Source organism: Sapajus apella, unplaced genomic scaffold (genome assembly GCF_009761245.1).
Source record: "Sapajus apella isolate SASKATOON/1434 unplaced genomic scaffold, GSC_monkey_1.0 scaffold16, whole genome shotgun sequence".
Classification (NCBI taxonomy): domain Eukaryota; kingdom Metazoa; phylum Chordata; class Mammalia; order Primates; family Cebidae; genus Sapajus; species Sapajus apella.
In genome coordinates this window covers 10,400,191-10,414,016 of record NW_022436956.1, presented here as the reverse complement: position 1 = coordinate 10,414,016, position 13,826 = coordinate 10,400,191, and positions in this window count along the sequence as shown.

Genomic DNA, 13,826 nt, shown 5'->3' with positions numbered 1-13,826 from the left:
CAGAAGCCCTTGAAGAGACTCAGAAGTGCTGGGAAGGTAGAGAGCTGGCAGGAAACAGAAGATTGAGCAAAGGCACTGTCATGTACAGGGGTTCTGAGGCCAGAGGGAACACCTGGGGCCACCTACTGCTGTAGGTGGGAGCCACAGGTAGCTCATCAGGCCAGGAAAGAATGTGGACTCTGAGTAGAGACCGGGGGAAACCTGAGAGTACTACACAGGTCCACAGACACTGTGTCCCCCTGTTGCCACAAGGTTGCTTCAGCCACACCACCTATATTTACCCCAACTCTTACTAGAGAGGAGCTAGGGTTGGGAGAGGATGTTGGAAAGACTGCTGGAGCAATTGCCTGAGCTATCCAAGAAGAGACTGAGCTACCTAAAGACAGTGTGAAAATGGTTGGATCAGACTGGGCTTACTGAGATGGAGTGACATTTTCCTCTGCTACCCTAGGGGGTGAGAGGCCCATGTGAAAGATCACAGCAACTACAAAGACATAAAGGCATTCCCTTTCCTTTGTATGTCTGAATGTACAAGGAGCAGCTTTGCAATCCTGCTTCTAGTGACTGAGTAGGCCTTTAGAAACGTATAATCATCTGCTTATGTGCCTTTCTCTCCAAAGAAACAGAGAGCTCTTTGATTTAAGAGCCATCTTATTTGTCTCTCTGTCCCTAGTACCTAATACAGGGCAGGACACATAGTAGGTGCTCAGCAGGCAGTAGCTGAATATTGGATGGATGAGCCCTTGCCCTAGCTCTTTTAGAGGGGCTTCTCAAGCAGCTGGACAACTGGGGGTGGGGGAGTGAGCGAGTAAGGCCCAGAATGATGACAGACCAGTTTGTGGACACATATGAGGGATCCCTCGGGAATTTCCAGAAATAATTGGGGCTCACTTTGAGTGGGGACACTGATCCAATAGGCAATTGACTTTCAGAAAGATAAGGTAACAGCCTCACACATAACACAGAGTGTTTATCTCAGCTGTCTTGGCTTGTCTTAATGTTATTCTTCCTTGTGTTCTTTGAGTTTTTTTGCTCTGGGTGTGTCTGTCTCATATAATTGTTGATGATGCTGGCTGTTTTTTTAAAAAGGGATATTCTGACTATTAATGCTACATTTCTTTAACGTCATAAGTATATTTATACTTATTAGTTCATATGTCCAATTTTTTGATCAGAAAGTGTGGTTACTGTGGCCATTTCCTCATGAGCCTGCAAGCCTCTCTGGAGCAGGGAATGTAATTCTTTATTCCCCTGGATCTCCTCATGGGGCCCAATTCTGAGCTCTGCATAATGAGACTGCTCCAACAGTGGTGTTGACAAACTGTTTGACTGATGGCAATCATCCCTTGCTCAGCCAAGGCCCACAGCCCTGCCTTCTCTGAGCACTCCGACAGATTCATTTCTGAGGCACTGTCCTCTTCTGAGCAGTGTGGCCCAGTTCTCTGGGCCCCTTCACTGCACACAGTTGCTTCAGAATACTCCTTATTTGGAAACTCCTCTGGGGCTCTGGAATCCGGACTCCTTGCCCCAGCACTGGTGGCAGCTTTGCCTGCTGGTCCTCACACCTCTGCACTGACCACCCAGACAGAGACCCTACAGCTCAGGATGGAGCCCCTCAACAGACACGGATCCACCAGCAGAAACTCAGATGTCTCTGTCTCTAGAACAGGAGGAAGAAGCAGCTAGTGATTTTTTTAAATTGTACTTTAAGTTCTGGGGTACATGTGCAAATTATACAGGATTGTTACATAGGTATACATATGCCATGGTGGTTTGCTGCCTCCATCCACCCGTCACCTACATTAGATATTTCTCCTAATGTTATCCCTCCCCAATCTCCCCACCTCCCTGCTATCCCTCCCCTAAACCCCCTCCCTCCAACGGACCCCAGTGTGTGATATTCCCCTCCCTGTGTCCATGTATTCTCATTATTCAGCACTCATTTATGAGCAAGAACATGTGGTGTTTGGTGGAAGCTAGTGATTTTAACTGAATCACCATCCTATGCAAACGTCTGTGAGAGCTGGCCAAAACAACAAAGAAACAAACAAATAAAAAAGAAGGCCAAGAAACTGTAAAACTGAATTTTGTCTCCCAAGAACTAAAGGTCTTTTAACAGTCACAGAGTAGTGGACTCACTGTGCAGCAACAAACATTTGAGATAATCTTGTCTCATTTCTTCATTTGTCAGATGAGGAAACCAAGGAATAGCAGGGTAAGTAATTTGCCCAGAGGTAAATCTACTGATGGACCCAGGACCCTGACGTTACTTAAAAAAAAATGAACAAGAAAAAAACCATTTAAAAAATAGTTACTTACTAGTAAAGGCAAGAAAAAATAACACACACATGAATGACATGTGAATAAGTACCATTTTAAATAATTCTACTATTAGAGGTAAGAGTGTTCCCACCCACCTGGCCTGTTCTTCTGTCTCCAGGGAATAATGGTAATACTACAAAAGAGGTTTAGAAATTGCCCTTACTAATACTATCCCATCAGTGATGATTTTTATGTTTAGTATGCCTCCTCCTCCCCTTCATTCATTTCCTGCTATTCATTGAGCCATATCTGTCTCCTCCATTAAATTGTGATTCATCGTTAGTAGCAGAATGAGAAAAAACCTTCCAACCAATGGCACCAAAATTCCTGTGAATGAGGAAATTTTCTTTTCTTTTCTTTTTCCTTTTTTAAGATGGAGTCTCACTCTGTCACCCAGTCTGGAGTGCACTGGTGTGATCTTGGCTCACTGCAACCTCTGCCTCCCAGCTTCAAGTGATTCTCCTGCCTCAGCCTCCTGAGTAGCTAAGATTACAGGCATGCACCACCACACCCAGCCAATTTTTGTATTTTTAGTAGAGATGGGGTTGCACCATGTTGGTAAGGATGGTCTTGAACTCCTGACCTTGTGATCCACCTGCCTCTGCCTCCCCAAGTGCTGGGATTACAAGCGTGAGCCACCGTGCCTGGCTGGAATTTTCTTTAGCAAGAAAGAGATCTTGATATGCCACATGGAGTAGAAGGTAAGACCTTGAGCATTAAGAGTCAAGAAACAAAAACATAAATTGCCCCTCATTAGAAATAAACAGGAATCTGGGGGTAAGGAGAGTGCAGAGAAGAGAGAGATCAAGACAGGGAGAGGGGATGAGACATCAGCATGGTGGGGAATTGAAGAAAATTTAAGAGCAGCTTGCATTGTTACACTGTATACCTCCCCTCTTTTGTCTTCTTCAAAACTTCTTCAACTCGAAAAAACTTCTTCTTCAAAACTTTACTACACTCAAATGCAGTATATGTGTGTGCTTCTAGCCAATAGAATATGGCAAAGCTGATGGGATAGCCACTCTCTTCGTTAGCTTACAATATAGAAGACATAGACCAGAAAGAGATTGTCTAGTGTACCGCAATGGCATGAGAGGGCCCCGTGGCAAGGAACTGCTGGCCTCCTCTAGGAGTTGAGAGCAACTGTCAATCAACAGCCAACAACAACAACATTAGCAACAAAAGGGAACCACAGTGCTACAACCACTAGGAACTGAATTCTTCCAATGACCATATGAGCTTGGAAAAGAACCCTAGGCTCTGGTAAGGAACTTGGACAGTTGACACCTTAATTGAAGTGTGGTGAGAAACCCTGAGCAGTGGACCCATCTAAGCTGTGTATGAATTACTGACCCAAAGAAACTGTAAGAAAATAAATGTATGCTACCAGGCATGGTGGCTCATGCCTGTAATTCGAGCACTTTGGGAAGCTGAGGCAGGCAGATGGCTGGAGTTGGAGTCCAGCCTGAGCAACATGGCAAAACCCCATCTCCACAAAAAGTACAAAAAATTAGCCAGGTGTGATGGTGTGTGGCTGTAGTCCCGGTGACTCTGGAGGCTGAGGTGGGAGGATCCTTTGAGCCCAGGAGATTGAGGCTCCTGTGAGCTGCAATTGCACCATTGCACTCCAGCCTCAGTGACAGAGCCAGACCCTGTCTCAAATAATAATAATACATGTATGCTGTTTTAAGCTGCTATATTTGTGGTATTTGTTATGCAGCATAGAAAATGAATACAATTAGCGTGTGTGCATTTATACTGACACAGAGGACTACGTTCCAGGTTTGGTATAACATGGTATGGAAAAAGGACCGCATATGTAGAACTGTGAAATGACTCTCAAATGACTAATTCAGCTGAAGCAGGAGTATGGAGTCAGGGATGATCCTCAGACTGTAGGCCTTCAAAAATGTGAAGAAGTATTGTTATCTTAGTTTGGGTTTCCTCAGAGGCAGAGCCTAAGTCAAGAAGTCAAATAGTTTATCCAAAAGGTAATTGCAGCACAACCAGGCAGTACATTGGGGGAATAAACTGGAAGGAAAGAAAGTCAGTAAAGGTTGCATATCAAACAAATCACTATCATGGGCAGTTAGAGCTTAATCTTCCTGAGAGCCTGGGTGATAGTAAAGAATATACCTCCTAGGGGCTAGGGAGCTGGGGTATTTATCCACCAGCTGCCATCAGATATGAGCTAAGTGGCTGCTTCTGTGGGGTAAGGAGAGGTTAATTTCTGAGACTTCTTACTTCCCTCTTCTAACTGCTCTCTCTCTCTCTTTCTGTGTGTGTGTGTGAGAGAGAGAGAGAGAGAGAAAGGGAGAGAGAGAGAGAGAAAGAGCTACACTGCATATGACTCTGTCAACTACTTTATATACATTTGCTTATTTATTTCTTCCAACCCCATCTTACAAAGAAGAAAACCTAAACTTCTGAGAGGTTAGCAGCTTGTTGAGGTCACATAGCTGTTAAGTGGCAGAATTTGGATTAGATCTTGGGCTGATCACCAAAAGTGCTTAGGCTTTTGAGTAACTTCTAATGCATCAGTAGGAAATCCTCCTCCTGGTGTAAGCTTTACCCTCTAGGATCTACTCCCTAAGCTATGGATATGAAGCGGCCCTCTCTCCCCACTCCTTGGGCCAGCTAATTTTGGTGAAGGTATTTTCATTTTTATTTTTCATTGTGTAAATCCATATGCAAATGATACTGGCATTGTCTCTATCATAAGTTTGATTTCTCCTAATGGACAGAGGACTCAGGAGGCAAACATCAGCCAGAGAATTTGTAAAACTGCAGCACATTGCCCAGGAAACAACGAATTTGTGTGAGGCTTTGTGTTGAGAGGAGGCAGGGCCCAGCTCCTACAGCAACCTCTGAATAAGAGACAGATTAGCCAGCTCCCTTCAGAACAAAACAAGCTTTCTGTAGGCCTGGACAGTGAGGAATAGCCCTCCCCAAGAACATTTTTTTTCAATTCATTTTCTTTCTAAATTTCTCCTAGGTGGCCCTACTCTGGGTTGCCTCTGAAAAACATCAAATAGCAAGTAGAAATGGAGTCAAAAGGCTCCTTCATCCTGAACATTGATTTTGCTGCCTGCGGATTTCTGTAAACATGAAGAGTTACTCAGATGAAAAGGGTTCTGCAGAGATATGGTGTCTCCACAAGGTGTGGAGTTTGTTGGAAGAAATATATGATCCTGGGGGTGGTGTGGGGTCCTGGGTAAATTTTGGAAGGACAGCAAGGAGGTTCTCCCATTTCTCTACTGAAAATGGGAGAACATCGAAGTTTTTTATGCTGAGAGTAAATATTTGATTTCTGAATAGAATTCCAGCCCCCTCAGAAACTGAGAGGGACTCAGGCATGTGCCTGTGATTGCTAAACGTGCTCTATTCAGCCACTCTCCAGAGGAACAAAGAGGAGAAATTAATTGGCATTAAAGGGCTGGAAAGATCCAGCTTTTGCTGACCTATTTAAAATGCAGCAAGGACATTCCGGAGAATATCTCTCAAGTTCTGTTCTTGTAAAGCTTCAGTGCTCAAATATAAACAGGTTGAAAAATCATGGGGAAGCCACAGATTACACCCCAACTCATGAAAGCCTTCATTGTTTCCCTTCTCCTAGCTCCTCGGAGGGTGTACACCCACCAACTGTGTCAGGGGAAGGATTCGCTGTCCTCCGCCGCTGTTCACCCTCCTACCAAAGAGGGAGGCTCAGAAATGGGAATCTGCTGGGCACCATCTGATAATGGCCTACTGTGTGAAGAGCACTCTGTGTTCCAGACATTAATAAGAGTGGTAGGATGTGGAAGAGGAGGAAGGCAGCACATTCAAAGGTAACAGAAGATACACGATCTCTGGATCCTTGTCTAGGAGCTGAAATATATTATAGCTGAGATGGCTGCATACATATAGCTGAGAAGTATAAGTGATAAAACATTTGTATTGCTCTTTACAAATTTTCTTTTAGAATATTATTTTATTTAACCTTCTAACAATGCTGTGCAGTGGGATTTTTTTTTTTCATTTTTTTCAAAGAGGATCATGAAGCTCAGAGAGGTTAAATAACCTGCTCTAAGTCACACATTTTACAAGTTGTCACAGCCTAGACTCAGCTGTGCTTCCTGTCTACTGTTCATAATGCTGTACTCCAGAAAAAGATTGCCTTCAGCCAGGCCCAGAAGTAAAAAGTAGGAAGGAAAAGGAGAGCTCTGAAACGAGATGTGAGAAAAGGGATCAGGCAGGTGATAGGTTCATAAAAACAAGCTTAGTCAGCAAAGGAAACAGGGCCCCCACTGCTTAGGCCAGGGACACTAAGAAGATAGATTTGTCATACACAGGATTCAATATGGGGGAGGAACGACATTTCTTTTCTTTTCTTTTTTATTTTTGAGATAGAGTCTCGCTCTGTCGCCTAGACTGGAGTGCAGTAGTACGATCTTGGCTCACTGCAATCTCTGCCTTCCCGGGTTCAAGCGATTCTCCTGCCTCAGCCTCCCAAGTAGCTGGGAGTACAGGCACATACCACTATGCACAGCTAGTTTTTTTGTGTTTTGTTTTGTTTTATTTTTGTTTTTTTGTATTTTTAGTAGAGATGGGGTTTCACTGTCTTGGCCAGTCTGGTCTTGAACTCCTGACCTCATGATCCACCTGCCTCGGCCCCCGAAAGTGCTGGGATTACAGGCTTGAGACACCGTGACCTGCTGGAACCGTGTTTCTTAAAAAAAGGCCCTAGCTAAGTTGGTAGCAGAGGCGGCTTGAAGACAGCCCCCAATTTTTCCCCTTGTTGCAGTACTTACAGGATTTGGTTTTGTCTAATTTATAGATCTTTGCCAAAGTCAGGCCTCCAAGATTCTGCATCTGGTTTGTTGCCCGACAAACTAAGGAATGTGATTTGTCAAGATCATTTGATTGTAAGTGACTGAAGTCACTGGAACTATTCTGAAGCAAAAAGGGAAGAATTTCTTGCATCACGTAACAAAATTTTCCAGGGAGCAGGAATAGTTGGAAATAAGACAGTATTCTATATCTGTGCTGTCAAATATGGTAGCCATTAGTCCCATGTGGCTGGCAGGACTGAGGAAATACATTCTAAATTTCATTTAATTCGAATTAAACTTAACACATGTATATAGTGCTTAACTTATTGGACAATGTGGCTTGTTGTGCAGGCAGAAGACTCTTGATGGAGCTAGTTAAAAAATAATCTTGGTGAAGGGCTGTGGTTGGCCTGGCTTAGGTCACATGCACAGCTCTGGATCAATCACTATAGCAAGGGGACTAGAACAGTATCCCAGGCTGGGCCATGTACTTAACCCCACAGTCACAGGTGGGGCCATTATTAGAAGTGGGAGAAGGGATGCTGGGAAGACAAATTAAAATCTTCTGAGGTTTTATGACTTCTATCTTGCTTCCTAAAAAACATTTTAGCAAGGATTTACTGAGAGTCTATTATGTATGATGTATTTTACATATTTAACATTACTTCTCACAAAAACAAACAAACCCTGAATGGTCAATTATTATTATATATGTTACATATCTAGAAACAAAGATAATGTGACTTGACCACAGACAGTAATTTGCAGAGCCAGAGCATAAGCCCAAGTTTGTCTCTAAAATCCCTTTCTCCTCTGTAATATGCTGTCCCTAGGGATTTGGGATATAGAAAATGTGACTATTAATAGCAGATAATGTAAACAATCATAGAAGAACACATGCAAATGAATAACTTGGCTTTCTCCAAGTAATTATCTATAGAGGCTTACTGCTTTTTTTTTTTTTTTTTTTTTTTTTTTTTTTTTTTTTTTTTTGAGACAGAGTTTGACTCTTGTTACCCAGGCTGGAGTGCAATGGCGCGATCTCGGCTCACCGCAACCTCCGCCTCCCGGGTTCAGGCAATTCTCCTGCCTCAGCCTCCTGAGTAGCTGGGATTACAGGCACGCGCCACCATGCCCAGCTAATATTTTGTATTTTTAGTAGAGACGGGGTTTCACCATGTTGACCAGGATGGTCTTGATCTCTTGACCTCGTGATCCACCCGCCTCGGCCTCCCAAAGTGCTGGGATTACAGGCTTGAGCCACCGCGCCCGGCCTGCTTTTTTTTTTTTTTTTAACGTAAAATTCTATTTTCATTTATTTTTATTGTGGTAAAATATACAAAATATACAGTTTGTCATTTTAACTTTTTTAGGTATATGTTTCAGTGGAATTAAGTATATTCACATTGTTGTGCAGCCGATACACTATCTCCTCCAGAGTATTTTCTTCTTATTTTCTCTTTTAAGGCCTCATGTCTTACACATTTTAGGGGTTACATTTTTAAAATTCCTTTTTTAAAATTGCTTTTAGAGCCTGCAGTATATTTTTTCAAAGTATCTTTAATGATTACAATTTTAATTCTTCAAGTTTTTTTTTTTTTTTTTAAAATGAAGAATAGAGTGAATAATATAAGTAACAAGGATAGATAAAATAATTTTGGCCAAAAATAGCTTTAAAGGAGAAGTCTCCTAGCTTAGTCAAGCTCCTTTGGCTTCAAAGAATAGATATCCCAGTGACGTACTATCAGAAGAGAGGCATATTGCATGAATACATAAGACCTGGATCTGGAATTGCAGGACTCAGTTTTGAGGCAGCTCCAGGAACTAATTTTTGTAGGTAGCTCTGATTCATTCTGCTTGTTTCTTTTAGTCTCCAGTGTTTATCAATGGACTCACCTCAGAACTTGTCTATGGGCTATGTTACAAATCATATAAAACCTAATGCAAATTGGCATTAATAATAAAGAACTTTATTGGCTCACGTATTTAGAAAGACTAGAGATGGGGTAGCGTTGAGATAATTTGGAGGCTCAATGGTGTCAACAGGGAATAGAAAGGACTGATTTATTTATTTATTTATTTATTTATTTATTTATTTATTTTTGAGATGGAGTCTTGCTTGGTCACGGAGGGAGCAGCCAGCCAACAAGCCCTTCCTTGGAAGATCTGGGTAGTGCATCTCTCGACCATCCTAGATAAATATTTGGTAAGGTAGAGAGATGCTGAAATCCCTGTTAATTTTCTTTTAATCACACACCAAGAGTAAGGAGCAAAAGACTTCTACATCCATGGTAAAATTAGAGAATCTTTGCAAAAAGTAGTACAGCAGATGCTGTTGAGAAAACTGGGCTTAACTGAAGCAGTCTGCTATTGGTGCCATTTACTGTGAAATGCAACTGCAGAAACCTGGTCTGCACAGGCAAGCAGAAGGACTCCTCTAGTTATCCTAGTTAGAAGGGTTATTTTGAGAGACAGAAAAGGAGGAGGAAGAAAAAAGGACAGTGCTTTGGTCCATTTTTAGGAAATAGCCCAGAATATTAGTTAGCCCTGTAACACCCTGCTAAAACTTGGGAGAGGGCCTGAAAGTGGGCATGACTCAGCTGCCTGAGGCTTTGTTCCCCAAAATCCAGTTCCCCTGAGAGTAGAGATAGGAAGATTTCTGACTTCTATAGATGTTCTCCTTAGGCTATGCCCTGAGAACTGACATGTAACCAAATTTTCTAATTTGTTACAGGTGTGGGTCAGCCAGCCACAAATAGTAAAGTAATGACCAAAAATGCAAATTGCTCCCTCGTGCTCATGAAACAATTAGTTCTGTGTGGAGTGGACTGCTGCCAAGGACTCAGTGACTCGGGGCTTTGTGCAGACATGTCCAGGGATCCCCCAGACACAGAAAAGCGATTATATCCAACTCCAATGAGGAGTGCTCCAGGGCGGGGCCTTGACACTTTGGTGCCAGCAACATCTATTCTTTTAAGTTCCTGAAGAAGATAGACATTTCTAAGCAAACAGTTTCCTTGCTAAGAAACCAACTCTGGTTATATAGAATATAAGCCTTCCTGAAGGGGACAGAAAATGGGAACAGGGCCTTACATGTGAATTCTCTGGACATATCAAGAATGTAGATTATCGGTTGGGCACAGTGGCTCATACCTGTAATCCCAGAACTTTGGAAGGCCCAGGCAGGCAGATCACCTGAGGTCAGGAGTTCAAGACCAGCCTGGCCAACACGGTGAAACCCTGTCTCTACTAAAAATACAAAAATTAGCTGGGCATGATGGCGGGTGCCTGTAATCCCAGCTACAGAAGAGGCTGAGGCAGAAGAATTGCTTGAACCTGGGAGGTGGAGGTTTCAGTGAGCCAAGATTGTGCCACTGCACTCCAGCCTGGGCAACAGAGCAAGACTCCACCTCAAAAAAAAGGATGTAGATTATTATGAAACCACTGGCCTAGCTGCTAGTGAGAGGCACAGATCTTGAGGTGGAGAGTTGAAGAGAGAAGGAGATTCCTAACAATACTTCTTCCCAAGTGTTGGGGTGTGTGTGTGTGTGTGTGTGTGTGTGTGTGTGTCTGTGTGTCTGTGTATGGAGGGGTGCAATTCAACCTCTCTGTTGCCCTCTCAAGTATCAGGTTGGCACAAAAGTAATTGGGGTTTTGATACCAGCCACTGCAAAAACATACCAAATTGTAAAGACCATCAACACTATGAAGAAACTGTATTAACTAACAGGCAAAATAACCAGCTAGCATCATAATGACAGGACCACATTCACATAACAATACTAACCTTAAATGTAAATGAGCTAAATGCCCCAATTTAAAGACACAGACTAGCAAATTGGATAGAGTCAAGACCCATCAGTGTGCTGTATTCAGGAGAATGGAAAGGAAAAAAGAGCAGGGGTTGTAATGCAATCCTAGTCTCTGATTAAACAGACTTTAAACCAACAAAGATCAAAAAAGATGAAGAAGGGCATTACATAATGGTAAAGGGATCAATGCAACAAGAAGAGCTAACTATCCTAAATGTATATGGACCCAATACAGGAGCACCCAGGTTCATAAAGCAAGTTCTTGGAAACCTACAAAGACTTAGGCTACCACACAATAATAGTGGGAGCCTTTAACACCCCATTGTCAGTATTAGACAGAACAATAAGACAGAAAACTAACAAGGATATTCAGAACTTGAACTCAGCTCTGGACCAAGTGGACCTAATAGACATCTACAGAACTCTCCCCTCCAAATCAACAGAATATACATTCTTCTCAGCAACACATGGCACTTATTCTAAAATTGACCACATAATTGGAAGTAAAACACTCTTCAACAAATGCAAAAGAACAGAAATCATAAAGTCTCTCAGACCACAATGCAATGAAATTAGAACTCAGGATTAACAAACTCAATCAAAACCGCACAGCTACATGGAAAGTGTACAACCTGCTCCTGAGTGACTACTGGATAAAAAACAAAATGAAGGCAGAAATAAATACGTTCTTTGAAACCAATGAGAACAAAGGCACAATGTACCAGAATCTCTGGGAAACAGCTAAAGCAACGTTTAGGGGGAAATTTATGTCACTAAATGCCCACAGGATAAAGTGGGAAAGATGTAAAATCGACACCCTAACATCACAATTAAAAGAACCAGAGAAACAAGTGCAAACAAATTCAAAAGCTAGCAGAAGACAAGAAGTAATTAAGATCAGAGCAGAACTGAAGGAGATAAGAGACACAAAAAACCCTTCAAAAAAATCAATAAATCCAGGAGATATTTTTTTGAAAAGATTAACAAAATAGATAGACCACTAGCCAGACTAACAAAGAAGAAAAGAAAGAAGAATAAAATAGAAACAATGAAAAATGATAAAGGAGATATCACCACTGATCACACAGACATGCAGACTACCATCAGAGAATACTATAAATACCTCTATGCAAATAAACTAGAAAATCTAGATGAAATGGATGAATTCCTGGACAGACACGCCCTCCCAAGACTAAACCAGGAAGAAGTAGAATCCCTGAATAGACCAATAAGTTCTGAAATTGAGGTAGCAATTAATAGCCTACCAACCAAAAATTGCCCAGGACCAGACAAATTCACAGCTGAATTCTAACAGAGGTACAAAGAAGAGCTAGTACCATTTCTTCTGACATGATTCCAAACAATAGAAAAAGAGGGACTCCTCCCTAACTCATTTTATAAGGCCAGCATCATCCTGGTACTAAAACCTGGCAGAGATACAAATAAAAAAGAAAATTTCAGGCCAATATCCCTGATGAACATCGATGTGAAAATTCTCAATAAAATACTGGCAAACTGAATCCAGCTGCATATCAAAAAGCTTATCTGCCATGATCAAGTTGGCCTCATCCATGTGATGCAAGGCTGGTTCAACATATGCAAATCAATGAATGTAATCCATCACATAAACAGAACGAATGACAAAAACCACATGATTTATCTCAATAGATGCAGAAAAGGCTTTTGATGAAATTCAACACCCCTTCATGCTAAACACTCTCAATAAACTAGGTATTGATGGAACATATCTCAAAATAATAAGAGCTATTTATGACAAACCCACAGCCAATATCATACTAAATGGGCAAAATCTGTAAGTATTCTCTTTGAGAACCTGCACAAGACAAAGATGCCCTCTCTCACCATTCCTATTCAATATAGTATTGGAGGTTCTGGCCAGAGCAATCAGGCAAGTAAAAGAAATAAAGCATATTCAAATAAAAAGAGAGGAAGTCAAACTGTCTCTGTTTGCAGATGACATGATTGTATATTTAGAAAACCCCATCGTCTCAGCCACAAATCACTTTAAGCTGATAAGCAACTTCAGCAAAGTCTCAGAATACAAAATCAATGTGCAAAAATCACAAGCATTCCTATACACCAATAATAGACAGAGAGCCAAATCATGAGTGAATTTCCATTCACAATTGCTACAAAGAGAATAAAATATTTAGGAATACAATTTACAGGGGACACGAAGGACCTCTCCAAGGAGAACTACAAACCACAGCTCAAGAAAATAAGAGAGGAAACAAACAAATGGAAAAACATTCCAAGTTCATGGTTGGGAAGAATCAATATCATGAAAATGGCCATACTGCCCAAAGTAATTTATAGATTCAATGCTATCCCCAGGAAGTTACCATTGACTTTCTTGACAGAATTAGAAAAAACTACTTTAAATTTCTTATGAAACCAAAAAAGAACCTGTATAGCTAAAATAATCCTAAGCAAAAAGAACAAAGCTGGAGGCACCATGCTGACTTCAAACTATACTACAAGGCTACAGTAATCAAAACAGCATGGTACTGGTACCAAAACAGATATATAGACCAATGGAACAGAACAGAGTCTTCAGAAATAACACCACCCATCTACAACTATCTGATGTTTGACAATTCTGACAAAAATGAACAATGGGAAAAGGATTCTTCATTTATTTATTTTTAAAAATTTATTTATTATACTTTAAGTTCTGGGGTACATGTGCAGATCATGCAGGTTTGTTACATAGGTATACATGTGCCATGGTGGTGGTTCACAGCATCTATTGCCCCATCATCTACATTAAGTATTTCTCCTAATGCTATCCCTCCCTAATCCCTCTGCCGCCCCTTGCTACTCCTCCCCTAGCTCCCCTCCCCCCAGGTCCCAGTGTGTT